The sequence below is a fragment of the Ceratotherium simum genome, chromosome 1 (genome assembly GCF_057802395.1).
Source record: "Ceratotherium simum simum isolate JZ-2026a chromosome 1, ASM5780239v1, whole genome shotgun sequence".
Taxonomy (NCBI): Eukaryota; Metazoa; Chordata; class Mammalia; order Perissodactyla; family Rhinocerotidae; genus Ceratotherium; species Ceratotherium simum.
Genome location: NC_141900.1, coordinates 30,034,583 through 30,057,276, shown reverse-complemented (window position 1 = coordinate 30,057,276; position 22,694 = coordinate 30,034,583).

Genomic DNA, 22,694 nt, shown 5'->3' with positions numbered 1-22,694 from the left:
TGGGGAAATTCCTTCTGAGTTTTAAACAAACGATTTACAAAGACATTTTAGAAACATACACCTTCACAATTGCAGATAACCTGTGTTTCAAAGGTTTCAATGGCTCAGCGTTCACTTTACATCCACTTTGGAGTTTTCTGTTCATCTTCATTTCATGAAACATAATCATCATTTCTAAGTGCAAGACTTTGATTTGGAGATTACTGGGCACGCTGTTACCTGTTTATTTTTTTCTGTGTATGTTTCCCACGCATCTTTTTCCTTAATGTGTACCTTAACATCATTATCACAGTTCTCATATCAGTGTTTAAAAGCCTACTTTTGAAGAACATAATGACTTGGTTACAGACTGATTTGTATTTGGCTTTATAGAAAAATAAACTTAAGCGAAACTTTGCTGAAACATGAATACTAACCCACAGTGGGCATTGTATTTGAGTGAGTGTAACTTTGCACCGCTTCTGAGAAGTTGAGATTGCCGAGTTCAGGCCTTGGGGGAGACACTCTGAATGAAATAGAGTAAGCCCATCTCCACCTCCTTTCTCTTTTTTTAATAACGTATAATACTACTGTGTCTTTCTTAAAACACTTTGAGTTTCTGAGATGAAAGACCATAAAGAAGAAAGGTATTGCTTTGTGATTAAAATGAAAACAGATAAATTTTTACTGAGTAAGGAATGGCTGTTTCTTTGGCAAGAGTGCAATTGAATGTTGTTCGAGAATGTCATGGTATTTAGTCTGATACAATAATCTGAGAATCTGAATAGGGATCAAGGATTGTCTTAATTTCAAACCAATTAAAGTTTTCTTCTCAGCACATTCATCGTTATGATAAGAAGTTACAGCCACTTAGGCCTGTTTGAAGTGTGCGGAGTGTGATGTGTTTATGAGGTTGTATATAAACAAGTTCTATATCCCTGTAGTAAAGAACAAGGATAATTAATTTAAGCAACAATTTGAGTACTAGGTAATGAAAAAATAATGTCTCTTCATGAATGCAGCATTTCATTGTTAAAACTATTTAATAAAATTAGCCATATCATTAAATATTTCTTTCTATTAATCATTTTATTTTTAACGTTTAAATCTTTCAAATACATACCGAACAGGGTAATTGATAGACCATATAGTATCAAGCAACTAGACTAAACACAAGTTAATATTTCTCATATTGGCCTCAGAAATGTTTCTCAATTTTTTATTTTGAAAATTTTAAAGCTACCAAGAAGTTGAAAACAGTAGATAGTGACGACCCCTTATACCTTCACCTGGATTCACCAGTTTTGACATTTTGCCACATTTGCTTTATCTCATCACACACATATGCGCACACGTGCATGCAGACACTCACACGCTTATGTCTAGGTTTATATATACTTCCAGTTAATTTTTGTGGTGGCATCGGGAAAGAGACATGTTAATTTTTCCATATGGATATCCATTTGTTTTAGTACCCTTTGCTGAAAAACATATTATTCACCCAATTAAATTACCTTGGCACCTTTGTCAAAAACAAACTGGTCACATACATGTAGGTTTATTTCTGAACTTTCTATTTTTTTTTCATTGATACATATGTTTATCTTTATTCCAATACCATATGGTCTTGATTACTGTAGTTTTCTAGTAAATCTTGAAATCAGATAGTGATAGTCCTCTAACTATTCTTTTTCAAAGTTGTTTTGGCTGTTCTGCATCCTTTATTTTTTCATATAAATTTTAGATTTATCTTATTAATTTCCATAAACACACTTGCAGAGATTATGTTTGGGATCATGTAGAATCTATAAGTCAATTTGGGGAAAATCAGTATCCTAATAGTATTTAATCTTCCAATCCTTGAATAATTATATATATCTCTTCAATTATTTAGGCAATCTTTAACTTTCCTTGAAATGTTTTGTAGTTTTCATAGCATAGTTCTTATACATATTTTGTTGTATTTATCTGTATGTTTTTCATGATTTTAATGCTATTGTAAATTGTTTTAAAATTTTATTTTCCAATTGTTTATTCTAATATTAGTTTAGTAATTCTAATTTATTAATACAATTTATTGTTGCATATTGATCTTGTATCCTGTGAACGTGCTAAATTCATTTATTTTTAGTAGCTTTTTGTTGATCATTTAGAGTTTACTATGTAAATAATCATGTCATCTGCAAAAAGAAAATTTTAATTCTTTTTTTCCCAATATTTGTGCTTTTATATATATTTTTTCTCTTTCCTTATTGCACCTGCTAGGAATCCAGGACAATGTTGAATGCACGTGATGAGAGTAGAATCCTTACTTTGTTTCAGATCTTAGGCAAAAAACACTGTTATTCACCATTAACTATGATGGTAGATGTAGGTCTCTCATAGAGATGGTTTTATCAGGTTGAGAAAGTTCCTTTCTATTCCTATTTTTCTAAGGATTTTTATCATAAATAGGTGTTGAATTCTCTCAAATGATTTTTTTTAATCTGTTGAGATAATTATGTATTCATTTTGCATTCATTTTCTTTATTCTATCATTATGTAGAATTACACTAATTTTCAAATGTTAAACCAACTTGCATTCTTGGAATAAACCCACTTGGTCAAGATGGATTATCATTTTTATAAATTGCTGGATTCATTTGCTAATATTTTATTGCAGAGTTTTACATCTGTTTCATGAGGGATGTAGTTCTATAGTTTTCTATTTGTTAACCACATCTTTCTTTCTCTAGTATTTTGAGTCAAGAACTAAATTCATTTCTTTTTATTCTTTCATTTTTATTGATACTGCAATAAAATGCATAGCCTTAAATACTTATCAGTGCCTTACTTGTATCCCATAAAATTCTGATATGCAGTATTTTGATTTTTCATTATTTTTTAGAAATTCTGCAATTTTGTTGTGCATATCCCTTTTACCCAAAAGGTGTATAATGGAGTCATAACATTTCTAGGTGGACAGGGCTTCTTTTATTTTTGTATTTGAATATTAATATTTATATTTTTTATGCTATTGTGATCAGATAATCTTGTTTTCATCAATTTTATCTCACAGAGTTTTCTGAGTTCTCTAATGTATGGTCAGTTTTTGTGAATGTTTCATGTGCAGTTGAGAATAAAGTCTATCCTTTATATTAGAGTTTAAAGTTTACGTTTCGTTATTGTTTGTGCCATTTAGGACATCTATATACTTAACTCAACTGTTATCCACTTGACCTGAATTGGACCGAAACTGATGTGTTAAGTATCTGGTTTTAGTGTAGTTCTATCTACTACTTCATGCATTTTCTATAGTTTCTGTTCTACAAAAGTGTTGGCTGTGTTATTTGATGCATAGACACTTTTCATAGTGAATCCTAACCTTCAGCATTGGAAACTTTCATTGTTACACTTAATGCTTTGGGGTCTGAATTCTGCTTTGTCCATTACGATTTTTATCTATGCTTTTGCTTTATTATTGTTTTCAATAAATGAGTTAAGTCTACTCATATTGACTAGTACAACTCAAGATTGTATTACTTTATTTTTATTTTGGCTTTTTAAAAATTTACGGTATTTCTTTTGGTGCATTTCCTTTGCTCCTTTTAGTGTGTATTTTTCTTGAAATTAGATGCTGAGAAGGCAGGGATGAATAATATAGAACCCCATCCATCTACCCTAGATGCGATCCCACTTTTGCAAAGGAGATAATGGTCAGCAAATTGTATTACAATATGGCTGAAGTAAGTGCTTCATATATGCCAAGTGTCAAGGGAAAACACAGGGGTCAAAATCAATTCTAACTCAGAGTGTTAAATGTGTATTTACTATCAAACATTTTTAGTCTTAAAACTGGAAAAACAATATCAAGGGTATTTTAAGAGTAGTTAAGAAATATTGGGAACCTAGACTTTCTCAGAAGGGAAATGGTTTGTCTCATAGCATCCAAGTTTGTTACATACCTGTTGGTAAGATAATTTCCTCATCATAATCAATCAATGACATTTTGATTAACAAATCCTTGAGAATGAAATTCATTTTATAGAAATCGTATAAAATCAAGCTGCATGTATTCAAATCACACATTGTTAAAATCTTGGTGCCTAACTTAGTACATAACTTCTGTGTTTACCAACAGTTGAAGAGCTGTCTCAAATGTATGTCTTCAGTGTATGGATGTAGGTTTTTTCCTTACCGGTAACAAAGCAGAACAGTAACAGTTATTTTAGGTGATAATTTATCCCCATTTGCCTGGAAGAGCCTTGGTTTATGCATGTTTTCCTGCCATGATTATTAGTAGATCCCCTTTTGCCCAAAGTGTCCTCATTTTAAAGACATATTATAATATCATCATTACTATTTATACTTGACAATTGAATGGCTGGTTCTTTGTAGCTAAATTTGTTTCTGTGAAAAACATCAGCCAGATTTTTTTAAGGTTTTAAGGTTTTTTTAAGTTTTTCTTTAAGGCTTTACCTCTATGAAATAAAAGACTTAATCTCCATGATAAAGGAATTCTACGCATCAATAAGGGGATGGGAAAGCAAGGTGCTCATTATAGTCCCCTTAGTTTTCTAGGGGTGTGTTTCCTGGAGGCGTTGGGGAAAAAGAGAAATCCATGCCCCTCCTTCAGTTTCTTTGCCTTACCCTGGCACAGTTCCAAAGCTAAATCTTCCTTTAGTAACTTGTCTTTATCCTCCTCATCACTTCCCTGGCCAGGTGTAGATACACTTGTCATGTGCTGTTCTTTAGATCTATTAGGGTATTTCTATTAGTAGAATAGATTGTTAGAACCTATTTTCTCTCTCTTTGCCTCTAGCATACAACTTCAAGAAGGCAGAAATTTTGTTTTATTAACTGAAATATTCACGGTATTTAGAACAATGCTGACTCAAACATGTTTACTGGTGAGTGAAGAGGCATTTCTTTATTTTTTATAAGGTGTTCAGTCCTATGCTAGTAAATGTAAGAGACACAGAAAACAAAAGGTCCCATTCATCAGAGGTCTTGTAGAGGACAAAAGAGGTAATGATTTAAAGACAGTTGTAGTAAGACTTAAATTGGGCGGTGTGTAGTCTATTAGTGCCATGGAAGTTCAAGGAAAGGCACTGTCAGTAAGGGCTAGAATTAGGGAGGGCATGGGGGGGATTGGGCTTGACCTTGACCTTACTGGACAGATAGATTTGCCTAGTCAGAGAAAAGAAAAAGAACATACACCCAACTGAAGGGAAAAAAATCAGCAATTCATTCAGGTGAAAAAGTATGAGATATGTTTGTAATACAATAAGTCTCAAAGTGAGTAAAACAAAGTGCAACGTGAAAAATCACTCATTTTGGCAATTTTCCTCAATTGGATGGGAAACTGGATTTACCCAAACTTAGGGCAAACGGAATTAATAATATATATATATATTTTGTGTGTGTGTGCGTAAGTGTGTGTGTGTGTGTGTGTGTGTGAGGAAGATCAGCCGTGAGCTAACATCCATGCCAATCCTCCTCTTTTTTGCTGAGGAAGACTGGCCCTGGGCTAACATCTGTGCCTATGTTCCTCCACTTTATATGGGATGCCGCCACAGCATGGCCTGACAGGCCGTGCCTCGGTGCGCGCCTGGGATCAGAACCGGGCTGCCAGCAGCGGAGCACGCGCACTTAACCGCTATGCCACTGGGCCGGCCCTCAATAATATATTTTCTAATAATAAATAAATTAATGGATACTATTATGCTTATGTAGTACTGTAAATAGAGTCATATATTTCAGTCTAAAGTCTCATACTTTATTTTTTCTCTTCAATCCTTCACTTATCCATTCTCCTAGTGATGAACACTAATGTCACCCCCAGACTTCCTACTGACACAAACGGTAGCTCAGCAACCATTTTTCTACCTCTCACTCTATGAATCTTGTACGAATTTTCTGGGATATGTACTCACAGGTCATACTCCATATTTAATTTCCCCAGAGCTTCTGGAAATAGAACTCGTTCCAGATTGACTCTAAGGTTTAGACTCCCACTCATAGTGCATTATAGTCCCTATCTCTTCTCATTCTAACATTCTAAGTTGTATTATCCAACTTTTTGAACTTTTGTATTTCTAATGGGTATAAATTCATATCTCCTTGTTGTTTGAAGAGAGACATGATTTTTTTATTATGAAAAAATTTGATCATATTAAACTATTAATTTTTTTTTTGTTATTGCTTGACAGCACATTTGCATTAACTTTCCTTAATCATTGTTGGTTGTTTGAATAAAAAATGTAATGTAAATGTTTTAATTATGAAGGCACTGTAGTAAAATTGGAAATGTCTCATACCAGTAGAGACCAACCACTTTAATTGAGCAAAGAAAAAGAGGCAATTTGATATATCACTTTGTGTATAAACAGTGACATCTAGAGCTGCCGTTAGAATTCTCTAATACTTGAATAAGTTAAAGGTTATCGTCTGCTGCAGATTTAATGGATTGCAGTAGAATTACAGCAAATGACCCTTGCAGGTTCTTTAAACTTGATTGATCACAACGTAATTGTCAAGGCAGAATAGCAATTAATTTTTGTTAAGCTAGGAGGTAATTAATATTTGTTATTGGGGAAAATGGCTATTAAGTTGTGGTTTAAGGGATATAATCATTTTTTACAATTAAAAACCTTTGCCTAATTCACTGATTCCATAAGGGCAAGGGAGCTATTGTAAAGCTATCAGTCTCTCTCCATGTAAAATTGATATAATGACATACAACTAAGAGAGTAAACATAACTCTGTGTGTGTGTGTGTGTGTGTGTGTGTGTGTGTGAGATGGGTAGCTGAAATAAGCTCTACAAAAGATTTTAGAGTAAAAAAAAGACTGAGTTGATGCAAATATTTGTTAGATTGGTCTCGCCTGCAGGCTAATGTACTTGTATATATTTTACCACTCTTTTAAAAATTCACTTTTCACTTTTAAAATAAAAATATGTTAGTACATCTCTAAACTTCTTAGGAATAGAAGAATTAAAAAAAGAAAACCTTACCTAAACTTTGAAAATTGGCTTGAATATTCATCTACTCAGTATTGTCACTATCACACATTCTAATTTAATTAGAAATAAAAATTATATAATATCTTTAAATCTATGATCTTCATTTCCTGAATTAGTAGCTTTCAAAGTATAGTGAGTGTAAAATATAGAACAGCTTGTTAACATGAAATTTCCTGGGCTTCAGCGTTAAGAAAATTATTTAGCAAGTGTAAGTCAGGGTTCAGGACTACGTTTAAAATTAAAATGGCAGGTGAATCTATGGATGTGTTTCTGAATACGTCACTACCCTAGGTTTATTCATATATACTTTTTGTGTAAATAAACAAAAATACCATGTTGTATACATGTTTTGTAATTTGCTTTTGTCATTTGATCATGCATTGTGCTGTTCTCATTGCCAGTTAATATACTTATGTAACATAATTCTTAGTGGCTAGGTGGATTTCTAGTATATGCGTATATAATACTTTAATCAATTTTCTATTGTTGATAGAAACCTGTAGGCCTTAGGATCACCATATGACCATACTTTCTCTCCTAAAGCTAGATGATTTCTAGAGAGTTGATTATTACCAATAAGTAAATAAATCCTATAATAAAATGAAGTACAAAAATAACTCCTCATTATTTTCTTTTAAGCTTACACAATTTTCTCTCTTAAGCAGTACTTGATAGCATTTGAGTTTGTTCAATATAAAAGAAGTGGCATATTCTTATGAATTTTAAATATGTTTAAATGCAAAGTGAATGCATCATTAAATAAATCCCAAACCTTAAATATACCTTGGTTCTTCATTGTACTTTCTTCAAGGGAGATGTAAATTGCTTCTTTTTTTTGTTTTTTTTGTGAGGAAGATCAGCCCTGAGCTAACATCCATGTTAATCCTCCTCTTTTTTGCTGAGGAAGACCAGCTCTGAGCTAAGATCTATTGCCAATCCTCCTCCTTTTTTTTCCCCCCAAAGCCCCAGTAGATAGTTGTATGTCATAGCTGCACATCCTTCTAGTTGCTGTATGTGGGATGCAGCCTCAGCATGACCGGAGAAGCAGTGCGTCGGTGAGCACCCGGGATCCGAACCCAGGCTGCCAGTAGCGGAGCGCACGCACTTAACCGCTAAGCCACGGGGCCGGCCCCTGTAAATTGCTTTACTTCTTTCTTTTGTCATTCAAAGGAGCTACAGGGGCAACCTTCTTTATTTTTCACTAGCAAAAGTGAAATGGTTTCAAGATGGGAAGAAAAAGTGAACTTTTTGCTTGTCATTTTCCTTTTCCAATATTACACCTCCCTTACTTATTATAACTTTATAAAATATCTTTATGATATCTACATAATGCCCATTTTAAAAATGACTGAACAGAGCATAGATTTTGGTAACTGACATCGTTATAATTTTCATGAGCAAAGAGTTTCCTACCGCACAGCAGAGGAAACCATTACAGAATGAAAAGGGAACCTATGGAATGGGAGAAAATATTTGTGAACCACATATCCAATAAGGAGTTAATATCCAAAATATACACAGAACTCATACAACTTAAAAACATAAATAACTCAGTTATAAATTGGGCAAAGGACCTGAAAAGACATTTTTTTTCCAAAGAAGACATACAAATGGCCAACAGGTACATGAAAAGGTGCTCAACATCACTAATCATCAGGGAAATGCAAATGAAAATCACAGTGAGATATCACCTCACACTTGTTAGAATGTTAAAATGTCTACTATCTAAAACATAAGAGACGGGCCAGCCCGGTGGCGTAGCAGTTAATTTTGCACGTTCCGCTTGGGCGGCCTGGGGTTTGCTGGTTTGGATCCCTGGCGTGGACCCATGCACCACTTGTCAAGACATGCTGAGGTGGCGTCCCACATAGAGCAACTACAAGGATGTACAACTACGACATGCAACTATCTACTGGGGCTTTGGGGAGAAAAAAGGAAAAAAGGGGGAAGATTGGCAACTGAAGTTAGCTCAGGGTCAATCTTCCTCAAAAAAAAAAAAACAGATGAGAGATAACAAATGTTGGTGAAAATGTGTAGAAATTAGAACCCAGGACATTGCTGGTGGGAATGTAAACTTGTACAGCCACTATGGAAAGCAATATGGAGTTTCCTCAAAAAATTAAAAATAGAAGCATCTTATGACCCAGCAATCCCAGTTGTGAATAAATATATAAAGGAAATGAATTCAGGATCTTGAAAGAGTATCTTTACTCCCATGTTCATTGCAGTATTATTCACAATAGCCAAGGTATGGAACAACCTAAATGTCCATTGACAGATGAATGGATGAAGAAAATGTGATATATTGATATAGATATAGGTATATATCACACATGCACCCCACACAATGGAATATTTTTCAGCCTTAAAAAAGAAGGGAATCTTGTCATTTGTGACAATATGAATGAACCTGGAGGGCATTATGCTAAGTGAAATAAGCAAGATAGAGAAAGACAAATACTGCATGATATTACTTGTATATGGAATCTTAAAAAAAAAAAACCATATAGAACATATAGAAACAGTAGAATGATGGTTGCCAGGGACTGGGAGGTGGGGGAAATGGGGGATAGGGAAAACCTAGTGTAAAAGAGTAAAAACTTCCAATTATAGGATGAATAAGGTCTGAGGATCTAACGTATAACATGGTGACTATAGTTGATTATACTGTATTATATAATTGGATTTTCTCAGAGAGTAGAATTTATGTATCCTCACTAGAAGAAAAAAGAGGGGCTTCCTAAAATTTGTTCCAATATGCTTTTTTTTTTTTCTGGATATTGGTCGACTATATGAATTTAGAAAAAGTGTAACGTTTACAATTATTTATGAATCTGAATCTGTGCTAACAAGGTATCTGTGATATCTGGACATTTAACTATGAAGTTAGTTTGCAAAGTAATTTTACCTGGAAAATTTTCTGCATGAATAAAAACTATAAAACAAGGTTGAACAATATATCAAGTGATGAGTTTGATTAATTTTAAAGTATAATAAGATGATTTATCAAAAATTTACCATATTCTACCTGATATGCAAATTGTGTGGCTTATTACATTCTTTATATATAGAACCCATAATTTTAACATGTGTATGTTAAAATGGACAATTTATAATAATTAAAATCAACATTATGAGTATATATTTTAGAAATCCATTTATTTTTGTTCTTTAGGATGAAAAGATGATGTGTTTTACCATATATAATAGAGCTATATGTAATATATGGGAAATGTATATGGATAGGAACATAAACTCTCCTATTACCAGGGCTAATACATATCCTAGCCCTGGTTTACAATTAAATTTTATCCTTCTGATAAGTAATCTATGGAAGAGAGCACATATTTCTCATTAATTAATGAAAGTAAGCATTTTGCCATTGATTTAATAAATTTATTTAATATATTTAATTTAATAAAATTATTTAATGTATTAAATTAATTTAATAAAATTCTTTGAGCGTATAAAGGGTCATTAAAGGGAGATTATGTAACATACCTTTATTTTTTATATACCTCCCCCCACACCCCCCCACCTTCCACCAATTCTCTGTCTGTAAATGCCTTGAAGGTAAAGAATTAGCTTTATTTATCTATTTCGTATTACTGGTGCCTAAGTACTATGGTTCCTGCTAGGCATCCAATAATTGTTAGTTTAAATAAATATTAGGACTGCTTTTAAAGTAGATACAAAACATTGTTTTTGTGACTGTTTTCTATATTGACTTTCAATAAAACCTGAGAACATAACACTAAAATGTGGATCATTGAAGATGTTTTATGTTGCAAGGGAAGCTAATGACTTCCAGGTACATAGCTTTCTGGTCACATAACTTGCTTGACAAGTAGAATTTAGAACACCTAGACAATTGAGATGATAGAATATTCTTAGATAATATTCTTTAAGGTATTCTCTAAATTGGAGTTTTAACAGAGTCCTGACAGCAAGTTGTGCAAAGTTAAACTTGGTGATGAAAATGTGAAATGCATATTATTGGCCATAATGCTTGAAGATAATCCATATGCTTTGAAGATGAGAAGGTGAAAACAAAGCTAAGTGTTTATAAAGAAAAGTAAAGAAGGCAGTGACAGTGATTACAAAGGTTTTTGAGTAGAATCCAAAATTATATTTATGAAAGGACATCAGATTTACCTCTAGCACTAAAAGAATTTTGCCTAAGGCCATAGAGTGCAACAGAATGAGCATTGTGGTAATAACTGCTGTCATAGCTCAAAGCACGATGGAGCCTCAGGAACTTCAGTTCATCAACCGGGGGGTGGGTCAAAGTAAATGTGCAGAAAGCTGGCAGGCTCCTCTTGCCTACGAGCCATTTCTATTTCCAGAAAAAGGAACTGAGCAAAGTCAAGCGGGGCACCAAGGACACACACTGGTACGATGTCAGGACAGGATTCCCGGTCTTCAGGAAAAAGGGGCAGCAGTGTGGTACTGTGGAAAGAAAGTGTAAGCAGAAACTCAGCCGTGGGGATTGAACAGAAATGTAGACTGGATTCCAGCTCTGTTTAAGGACTACGTAGTTGTCTAGGGCTCGCTGAACCCCAAGGAGATTGGGGTGGAGACACTGTAGAAACTGTAGCAGGGGCAGATGGATGCCAACAAGTCAGAGGCTGTTGTCATACATTTGCTTTTGTCAGAAACTATAGGAGAAATTGGGAGAGCCTGAGCCTTAGTGGGGGCACCAAAGGATATAGGTCTAAGAAGCCAGAGCAAAAGATACAAAGTAAACAAAAAATACATTATTAATAGTGAAAAATGCAAGATTTTCCTGTTGTCCCATTTGACTATAAGAGAACATTTCATAGTGTCTATGGATTGTTTTGCTTGAGCTACATTCTTCCTGACAGGCCTGTCAAGATGAGGTCCCTGAAATGCACCCCAGGTAACTAGGGGGATTGACTTATTGCATGGTATAATTCAATATTATCAATTCGAACTGTGATTTTTATTATGGAATTGCTGATATTGGCACTGGAATATTATTAGCTGATTCATAATAGTAAAATTATGTTGCTGTTATTTAAGGAAGATAATTGACTTCCTAAAGAATGTAATGAGTTGAAAAAGGAAGCAATGGTTTTAGGGGGAAGAAACTTTGTAAACATGCAATGGAGACAAAAATATGTAGTGTATCAATTTTCGCTTTCTATTCCTTGCTACCGCAAGAATTAGAGGAAATAGAAATGGGAAAGTAAAATTATTTTTTATTGGAAAAAAATAAAAGTACTGGATAGGACTAAGATGTAAAAGAGACATGGGGCAAAGGAAGGGATGAGGAGGGGAAAAAAAAGACAATTTGCTGTATAACTGGAAAAGTGGGGTTTTCTTTAAGTACAAAAAATGTATGGGGTAGATGTAAGAAATTCAGGAGAATAAGAATGACATGGACAGAAACAGGATTATTTGAACTTTCACTGTAAGAGACTTTAGTAGAAATTTAAAATACTGTTAATTGGCTCTTGGCTGCTAGAGTGAAATAAGTGCAGAGACTTTTTCACTTTGGATACGCTTTATTAATCTGTTCACATTTGTAATTCTTTCTCCTTGCAAAGGCTATGGGTTATCTATCCAGATTACATAAAATGTATCAAGATATTTCTATATATTTGAACGGGCAAGGCAAGACACACTCCTGTTTTACAACACTTGACATTGAATTAGAGACAGCAAATCCTTGCTCTCTCTGATTTTCATATTCTTAAAAATGTTTAGATTTGGAAGAACAACAAAGAATTTCATGAATCTAACTGAGAAGACTTAGTAAATTGGGTCAGTTATGAACAACTTGATTAATTTACCTGTAATTAAAAATAAATCAGTTCTGGTTTCAGCTCCAAAATATAAAAAGCTTGAAAGTCCTCCCATCCTTAGAACAAGAAAAAACTGAACATCAGTGACTTTTCTTGGACATGTCAGAGAACTCAGCCTGCAGAGCAGACTGCCACCCCCCAAATCTAAAGAGACAATTGAATAGAGAGAGGCACAGCCAGGATCTGCTTACTGGGAACAGAAGCTGCTGGAGCCACCAACTGGCAGGAACATTTAAATTTTATTTTTGTTTATTTCCTAGAACCTGAGAGTAGGTGGGCTTGACACTGAGAAACTACGGAGCCTGTAGTCTGAGGTGGTAGTGGGGATCAGCGCACTTCTATGGGCTTGCCTCTGGAAACCTCACTAGTTTCTCACAGTGAAGAGCCAGAAAGATCCCCTCTTGACTCTGCCAAGAGAAGGGAAAGAATAATTATTGTGAAATATGCCCAGAGCGTTCTCTATTAAAAAAGGCCTACTCTGCAGAAAACTTTGCCAGCACTTGATTCTGCACTTGTGGAGGAAGAGCATTTTTCTAATTCCATGGCCCTCTAGCCTTCCTGACTCACATAATGGGAAGAGGGAAGCTAGGAAACACTTGTGACTGTCACAGGCCAGGGACACAAGCCCACTCAAAGACTGAGATTTCATCATAAGATTATAGAACACTTGCCTGCCCCATGCCTTACCACCACACCAACAGGGCTCTAGTATAATAACAGAGGGTTACAGGTGAAAAAGCTGCAAGATGTAGGTGCCCTGTGAGGAGGAGTGCTTCGAGAAGCCCATAGGCAACAGAGAAGACAAAAACAAGGACACTAGAGAAATTAGAAGCATCTGTCAGTTACTGCTCAACAAATATTAAACATAGCCTAAGTCTTAGCCAGATTAACACAAAACTTCATACTAAAGGCCTGTTTATCTTAGTTCTTATGACCCAATATATCCTACAGGACTTGGAACAGCAAATTATAAGGCATGCTAAGAAAATAACCAGAAAAAAATAGTCCAAAGTGACAAAGCAAGCATCAGAACCAGACTTAGGCATGAAAGAGATGTTGGAATTATCAGACAGAGGGTTTTAAAAATCTTCGATTAATATTTTAAGAGTTCTAATGGGAAAAGTATGCAACATGCAAGGACACGGAGATGGGTACTCTGAGAAAGAACCAAAAAGAAATACTAGAAATCAAAAACACACTAATGGAAATGAAGAATGCCTTTGATGGACCCATCGGTAGACTCAACATGCTGAGAAAAGAATCAGTGAACTTGAAGTTAGGTCAATAGGAACTTCCTAAAATGAAGTGCAAAGAGAAAAAAGAAGGAAAAACAAAAACAGAACATCAAAGAACTGTGGGACAATCTCACCAGGTGTAACATACAGATAATTGGAATAACAGAAGAAGAGAGAAAGGAACAGAAGAAATAATAGCAGAAAATTGCCAAATCTAACGACAGTTACCAAACTCTAGATCCTGAAGCCTCAGAGAACAGAAAACAGAATAAATACCAAAAACATCTACACCTAGAGATATCATATCCAAACTGCAGAGAACCAAAAACAAAGAGAAAATCTTGAAAGAAGCCTAAGGAATAAAGCACCTTACCTATAGTGGAAAAAGGATAAGAATTACACTGAACTTCTCTTCAGAAATCTGTAAGTAAGAAGAGTGGAGTGAAATATTTCCCCTTCAACTTAGTGTTGAAAGAAATAAAAAACACTAACCTAGAATTCTGTATCTAGCAAAAATATCCTTTAAAAGTGAAGGGGAGGGGGGCTGGCCCAGTGGCACAGTGGTTGAGTGTGCGCGCTCCACTTTGGTGGCCCGGGGGTTCGTGGGTTCAGATCCCAGTTGTGCACCGATGCACCACTGTCAAGCCATGCTGTGGCAGCTTCCCATATAAAGTAGAGGAAGATGGGCACAGATGTTAGCCCAGGGCCAATCTTCCTTGGCAAAAAGAGGAGGACTGGCATCAGATGTTAGCTCAGGGCTGATATTCCAAACCAAAAAAAAAAAAAAAGTGAAGGGGAGGGGCTGGCTTGGTGGCATAGTGGTTGGGTTCACGCTCTGCTTCAGTGACCCGGGGATCACACGTTTGGATCCCAGGCGCAGACGTATGCACTGCTCGTTAAGCCATGCTGTGGTGGCGTCCCACATAAAATAGAGGAAGATGGGCACAGATGTTGGCTCAGGGCCAATCTTCCTCAGCAAAAAGAGGAGGAGAAATAAAGATTTTCTCAGACTAAAAACTGAGGGAATTTAGCACCGGTAGACCCCCCCCTGAAAGAATTGTGAAAAGAAGTTCCTCAGGGAGAAGGAAAATATTATAGGTCACATTACGTAATGAAAGGAAGAATGTCAAAGAAGGAATACATGAAGGTAAAATAAAATCTTTTGTTATTGTTATTAATAAATCTAAAACATAACTGTTAGTCTAAAGTAATATAACAATGACTTAGATTATAGAGTATGGATAAGTGAGAATGTTAGTGATGTCAGATGGGACAAGAGAATGGAATCGGGACCACTCTGTCAAAAGGTACATGCACTACACTTGAAGTGGTACAGTGTTACTTGAAAGAGGCTTGGTATTTTGTTAAACTCAATTGGGATGTAAAACTCATGTCTTCACCGTGTTTTTTACCATCCTCAATGTAAAGATAGTCACATGATCACTGTGCTCATGTAGGTCACTCAATCTGTCACTTTTAACATTTTTATCAAAAAGTGTTTTATCACTCTTAACAAGAACCACACAGCTGATGAGAGGTAGATTCTATGATATTGACTTGACACATTTGATTTAGATTTAAGTTTACTCAAACTATAACCCATCGTGCAAAATAAGACAGCACTGTGCTAACATTAGCCTTAAACTAGTTTCTATTATAATTCATTTTTTCTTGTTTCTTGCTGTCAATATTTAAAGACATATTTGTTTTTACTTCATGTATGACCATTTCATTTGAAAGTGTTCAGCTTTAATATTTTGTGTGATTTGTACTTATTTTACTGACATATTTGTCTACATATGTTGTTTGTGTTCTGTAAAAAAACCCATTCAAGTTTAATTTATTTTGTTGCTTTTGACCACTTTTACTGATAAATTTACTGTTCTTTTCTGTTCTACTTTAGTTTTAATATTTATTTACTTTTTAATTTAGGTTATTTTTTTTTTGTTGTTGAGGAAGATTAGCTGTGAGCTAACATTTGTGCCCATCTTCCTCTATTTTGTATATGGGAAGCTGCCACAGCATGGCTTGATGAGCGATGTGCAGGTCCGTGCCCAGGATCTGAACCTGTGAACCCCAGGCCGCTGAAATGGAGTGTGTGAACTTAAGCACTATGCCACCAGTCTGGTCCCTTTAGTTTTATTTTGTTGCCTGTATTTACTGGCAATAATACCAATAATTATTTACAATACTGAAGATAAGAGGAGAATTCATTTGTCAGCATATTTTTTTTGGTACTTATTATATACCAAATTTATTAATAATATTTCTCTTTTATGTGTGATGTTATACTTTTGTTCAGGATTGTTAGATGACATCACACGTCTGGAAATTATTTCCTGCAGAAGAAGTATAGCATATAATGCATTAACAGAAGAAAAATGTTTCTGGTTAAAAAAAAAAAACTTAAAAATTGCTTTCAATAATTATGTGATAAAATAATCTCTCCCCACACCAAATTAGTTTAAAAATGGGATTCACTTGGGTCTGGCCCAATGGCGTAGCTGTTAAGTTTGCACACTCTGCTTCTGTGGCCCGGGGTTCATGGGTTCTGATCCCAGGCACGGACCTACACACCACCTGTCAAGCCATGCTGTGGCAGCGTCCCACATATAAAGTAGAGGAAGATGGGCACAGATGTTAGCCCAGGGCCAACCTTCCTCAGCAAAAAAGAGGAGAATTGGCAACAGATGTTAGCTCCGGGCTAATCTTCCTCACCAAAAAATAAAGAAAATGGGATTCACTTATACTGTGGCATGCTTTACATGTAGACAAATATGGTAAATTATGGAATATACTCATCGGTGCCAACAATTTATTTTTATTTATTTTAATTTATTGGAATAGTTCTAGATTTCTGTCTGTATGTTCAGCTGTACAGATGTGCTGCAGTAATCTATCTTGACCTTTTTTTAATCAAATATAATCACAGTCCTATTTGCTTGAGTTCAGTTGATCTAAATTATTCATAAGATTTTTATAAAAGAGGATAAAATGAATCATTAGCCTCCTATTAAAACAGATGACTCTGGTGAACATTGGAATCAGGTTAATGTGAGGATGACAGTATACACATATTTCCTCTCTCTATAGATTCCCACGTGAGACACACAGGTAGCCCTAGGAAATAAAATTAAGATACCCCATGGTATTTTGATGCCATTAGCTTTGTAAGTTTGCCTTATCCCAGACTTTTCGACAAATCACAACAGCAGATTTTACGTCAGTTCATACATTTTGACTCTAAATGTGTGTGGTTTCTTTTTTTTTTTTTAAAGAAATGTATTTTTTAAAATTAATTAATTAATTAATTTTTTTCCCCCAAAGCCCCAGTAGATAGTTGTATGTCATAGTTGCACAGCCTTCTAGTTGCTGTATGTGGGACGCGGCCTCAGCATGGCCAGAGAAGCGGTGCGTGGGTGCGCACCCGGGATCCGAACCCGGGCCGCCAGCAGCGGAGCGCAAGCACTTAACCGCTAAGCCACGAGCCGGCCCTAAATGTGTGTGGTTTCTAAACAAAAGTTAGAGGATGAAAGTTGACAGTGTCATGTTAAGTATCATATGGGATCCATTATTTGTCTAGTAGTATATCGTTGCAATCCAAAGGACCTGTGGAAGCCAGTGCACATACGGTTTGGGCAAAAAAAAATTTTCTATTAAAATAAATTATTTTCATTTTTGCAAGATGACCTACTCCCATCCCTCATATTTTACGCAATAAAACAGCAACACATGGCTAAGTGTTTATTTTCTAACAGGAATATTTGCTAACTAATTCAGTTCTTTTATATTTTTCCCATTAAGTTCATATTTGATTTCCAGTTAATTTCCCACATAAAACTTTTCTGCAAAATCTAAATCATGTCAGACATTTTAAATCTTATTAAGGACAACTTTCTTTTCTTACAACTCCTTTACGTGGGTGAAAGTCATTCTTCCCGTAGGAAATCTAAAGTATTTTCTTTTTTTGCATCTCCAAATTAGTAGTTTTCTCTGTGAGGCTAACCATCCTACTAATGATGTCACATAATAACATTTGGGAATCAAAAGTTATAAAAATGTAAGGCACCATACGATCCAACAAATTTAAGTAACATATAATACGGTGCCTTAGAGAGATATGTAGTTATATTTTGGCTTAATTACCATTTTCTTCCAAATAATCCATTCTTTGAAACTTTATTCTTACCATTTAAAATAGGAAAATACCTTAATTAACATTATTTAAACTGTGATTCTTAGCCCTTATTTTATTATTATGGTATATATCAGGGATCAGCAAACCTTTCTGTAAAGGGTCAGGTATGGCTTTTGCATGCCATACAGTCTCTGTTGCAATCACTTAACTCCACCATTGTAGCACAGGAGCAGCCATGGACAATGAGCAAATGAACGTGGCTGTGTTCCAATCAAACATTATTTATGGACACTGAAATTTATTGCATATAATTTTCACGTGTCATGAAATATTACTCTTTTTGATTTTTTTCAGTCATTTTAAAATATAAAAACGCTCAGCTCACATCCTGTATAAAAACAAGCAGAAGGCTGGATTTGACCCATGAGCTGTAGTTTGTCAATTCTTGTTGTATATTAATAGTAAGTAAATCTGGAACTAGATCTTTAAAGAAAAAAATCAAATTTTTGATTTAATATTTATAACGATTTTTGTGTTACTGAATTTTAGCCATGAATAACTTTTTAAAATATGCAGTAGTTCCTGCAAGAGAAAACATTATCACAGACTCTTCTTAAGAGATTTGAAAGAAAGAATATTACAGTGGAAAGAACTTGGTCACTGGAACAAGTCAGACTTAGTTTACCTGTAAGCCTGGTTTCTTACTAGCTTTGAAAGTTATGCTACCTCTCTGATCCTCTGTTTCCTCATCTAAAGTGTGAAGACAATATATCTCAAGTGTAAGATAATTCTGAGACTTGAAAATAATATACGTAAAGTCATTCAATAGTTCATAGCTATCATAACAATTATTTTTAAATTATTTTACAGTAATCTATTGGAAGGCAAATATTTTATAAACATGGAAATTACCGATCCATGGTTAGCTGGGGAGATAATTTTCATTTATAAACTTCTATTTCATATTTTGAATGTTCTTATTTTCTAGATAAAATAGTCTTATTTTATAGATTTAAAAGAATATAAAAAATATTTTATAGGAAGAATTTGTTTAACAACCTGAATATAAAAAATTTTAATAGGGCTGGCCCCGTGGCTTAGCGGTTAAGTGTGCGCGCTCTGCTGCCGGCGGCCCTGGTTCGGATCCTGGGCGCTCACTGATGCACTGCTTCTCCGGCCATGCTGAGGCCGCCTCCCATGTACAGCAACTAGAAGGATGTGCATCTATGACATACAACTATCTACTGGGGCTTTGGGGGAAAAAAAACATAAAATTATAAAAAAAAAAAATTTTAATAGCCCACTAGTAACATGCTTGTACCATGGTAATCTGAATATTAAAAATTATTTCAGCTTATATATAAATGATATGTGAATTGATTCAATTTATATCTAAAAGTTTATGGTTATATATTCATAGGCTTAATTATGATTAAATATTAAAATTTATGTTAAAACAACTCATTATGATTTGAGTCTTCCATGAAATACTATAGTGATAACAAAATACATCTCTGTGATAACTCACAAAAGTAGTAAAGCTGAAGTGAGACCTATTTGGTTGAAATACATCAAACTTCAGAAATATGTTAAAATCATCATTAATTCTGAATATATACTTTAATATCACAGTTTTGATTATCTTCCAAAGTTTGTTTGTAAAATACCTTTCTGATTCAATAACATTTGTATTCCCAAGTTATGAGTTATTCAAGAGTGTTAAATAAAGTCCCTAGGGAATACTGTATCCACTAGTAATCCTGAGCTCAGTCTCAAGTACAAAATAAGTACAATTTTGGACTAAATTACTATGTTTTTATCTCTAATTCTCTATAGAATCTAGTAGCACTGATATTTTTATTCCAATATTCATTGAAACATATGTTTTAGGAATGTGTTTATCTGATCCAGGGCCTGGTATTTAGTAATCTTCATATGTTGCATTTTAATTGGGCTAAATTTTCAGCATAGAGTTATTTTTTGTTTGTTTTTTTATTTATTTTTTTGGTGAGGAAGATCAGCTCTGAATTAACATCCATGCTAATCCTCCTCTTTTTGCTGGAGGGGGAAGACCGGCTCTGAGCTAACATCTATTGCCAATCCTCCTCCTTTTCTTTTCCGCCCCCAAAGCCCCAGCAGAGAGCCGTATGTCATAGTTGCACATCCTTCTAGTTGCTGTATGTGGGACACGGCCTCAGCGTGGCCGGAGAAGCAGTGCATCAGTGCGCGCTCGGGATCCAAACCCAGGTCGCCAGCAGCAGAGCCCGTGCATTTAACCGCTAAGCCACAGGGCCAGCCCAGCATAGAGTTATTATATCAGAGTTATATAGGACAACATCTTCACATTTTTCTAGAGAGCAATGTACATACATTTATCAATTTAGTAATTGGCCTAGAAAGGGCAATGTGAATGCATGAGTGTAGGACACTAAAGCTTAGAACAACAGAATAGAATTGAGACATCAACTGTCCACTTTGGATTTTGTTTACCTTGGATAACACACCCTATTTTTAAAATAAAAAGATCAAAACAGTTATTGGGTAATCAAGTATTTTTTTCCCCAAACAACTCTTTGATGAGTTAAGTGTAAACGAATCAGAACCATATGAAAAGAGTTTTCCTTACAACACACACAGCTTTCATGGGAAAAGTGTTTATGAGAATGCATTTTGGTTTTTAAAATTCTGAAAAATATTTTGAGAAATAGTTTGACAATTCTAAATGTGGTTTGTTCATCTGTTCCCGGTATAATACACATCAAAAGAAAGTCTTGGAAACAACAACAGCTCTAGGGCATGGTTAATCAGGGTGTTAGCCCTAAATCTGATGTTTATCCAGTCCTCCTCAACTAGAACAGGGCAGTGTCTCAGAGAAGTGGGCAAGGTAGAGAAAGAATTGGTTTTAGCAGTTTTTTGTTTTTTTTTTTGTGATGAAGATCAGCCCTGAGCTAACATCCATGCCAATCCTCCTCTTTTTGCTGAGGAAGACTGGCCCTGAGCTAACATCTATCGCCAATCCTCCTCCTTTTTTTCCCTTTTTCTCCCTAAAGCCCCCATAGATAGTCGTATGTCATAGTTGCACATCCTTCTAGTTGCTGTATGCGGGACGCAACCTCAGCATGGCCGGACAAGCAGTGGGTCGGTGCGCGCCTGGGGTCCGAACTCGGGCCGCCAGTACCGGAGCGCACGCACTCAACTGCTAAGCCATGGGGCCGGCCCCCAGGTTCTAGTGGTTTGAAAAAAATAAAATAAAAAGTATTTGTGATCATAATACAAACTTTCATTATCATCAAGGCAGAGCTCAGTGCCTTTCTATCCATCCAATCCACAATTAGCTTGTTGTTTCTTGGAGCCCTTGAGGGTGCTGATAAATAACACCTCTCTTCCCTACCTAATTTCTGAAACAATTGAGAAAATAACAAAAGAGTCAAGAGGTGAAGAACTAAAATGACACTAACGTTGCTGTGAAGGTACATCTTTACATTAGAAAAAAACGGATTTTCCACACCCCACCTTCCAGTGGAGGTCATGAAACAACTCACTTGAGGGAAACTTTGAGTCTACTGAGAGGAAATATTAATCTCTGCCTCTAACTGGTCAAGGAGAAATGAAGGGCAAAAGAGATCAAATATACTTTGCACAGAATTTTTGAGAGATTTGTTCCACTAAAAGGAAACCAGATCAATGGATGTGTATTAGTTTGCTAAGGTTGCCATAAAAAGGTATCAACGACTGGCTGGCTTAAGCAACATAAATTTACTTTTTTGACAGTTCTGGAGGCTGGAAGGTCAAGATCAAAGTGCTGGCAGAGTCGGTGTGAGGGAACTCCTGTGAGGGAAGGATCTGTTCCAGGCCTCTCTGCTTGGCTTATAGATGGCGATTTTCTCCTTGCGTCTTCACGTCATCTACCTTCTATACATGTCAGTGTCCAACTTTCCTATTCTTATAAGGACATCAGTCATATTGGATCAACCCCACCTTAATCACCTCATTTTAACTTAATCACCTCTGTAAAGACCCTATACGGTCACATTCTGAGGTACTGGGGATTAGTACTTCAATATACGGATTCAGCCCATAACAGGCTACCGCCCACTAATCAGGGTCTTATTTCACCAATGCTAGAATTTCTTTAGCAGAAACCTGGGCTGTCTCTAACTCAAACGAGTATAGTGCCTTTGGGAACTCAGAAGTTATGTTTGTTCAACTCCAGATTTCTTCTGAGTCTTGTTTCTGAAGAGTCACAGATTTGATAGGACATACAAGATTATCACAGCATTGGCACTACCCCCATCAAGTTTAGAAAACAAGCCAATCCTGCTCTGAATAGCAGTTACCTTGCAAAATTCTGTTCTGTTCCCAGAAGAGTTACCAAAGACCATAGTAAGAGTCATATGTTCTCTGAATGAAGAAACACAGATGCAGATATATTCTTGTGTTTAGTTTCACCAGGATGCTTAGTAGTTTATGATAGTTTTCTGAGACCTACTAACTAAGAACTAAAGTTGAG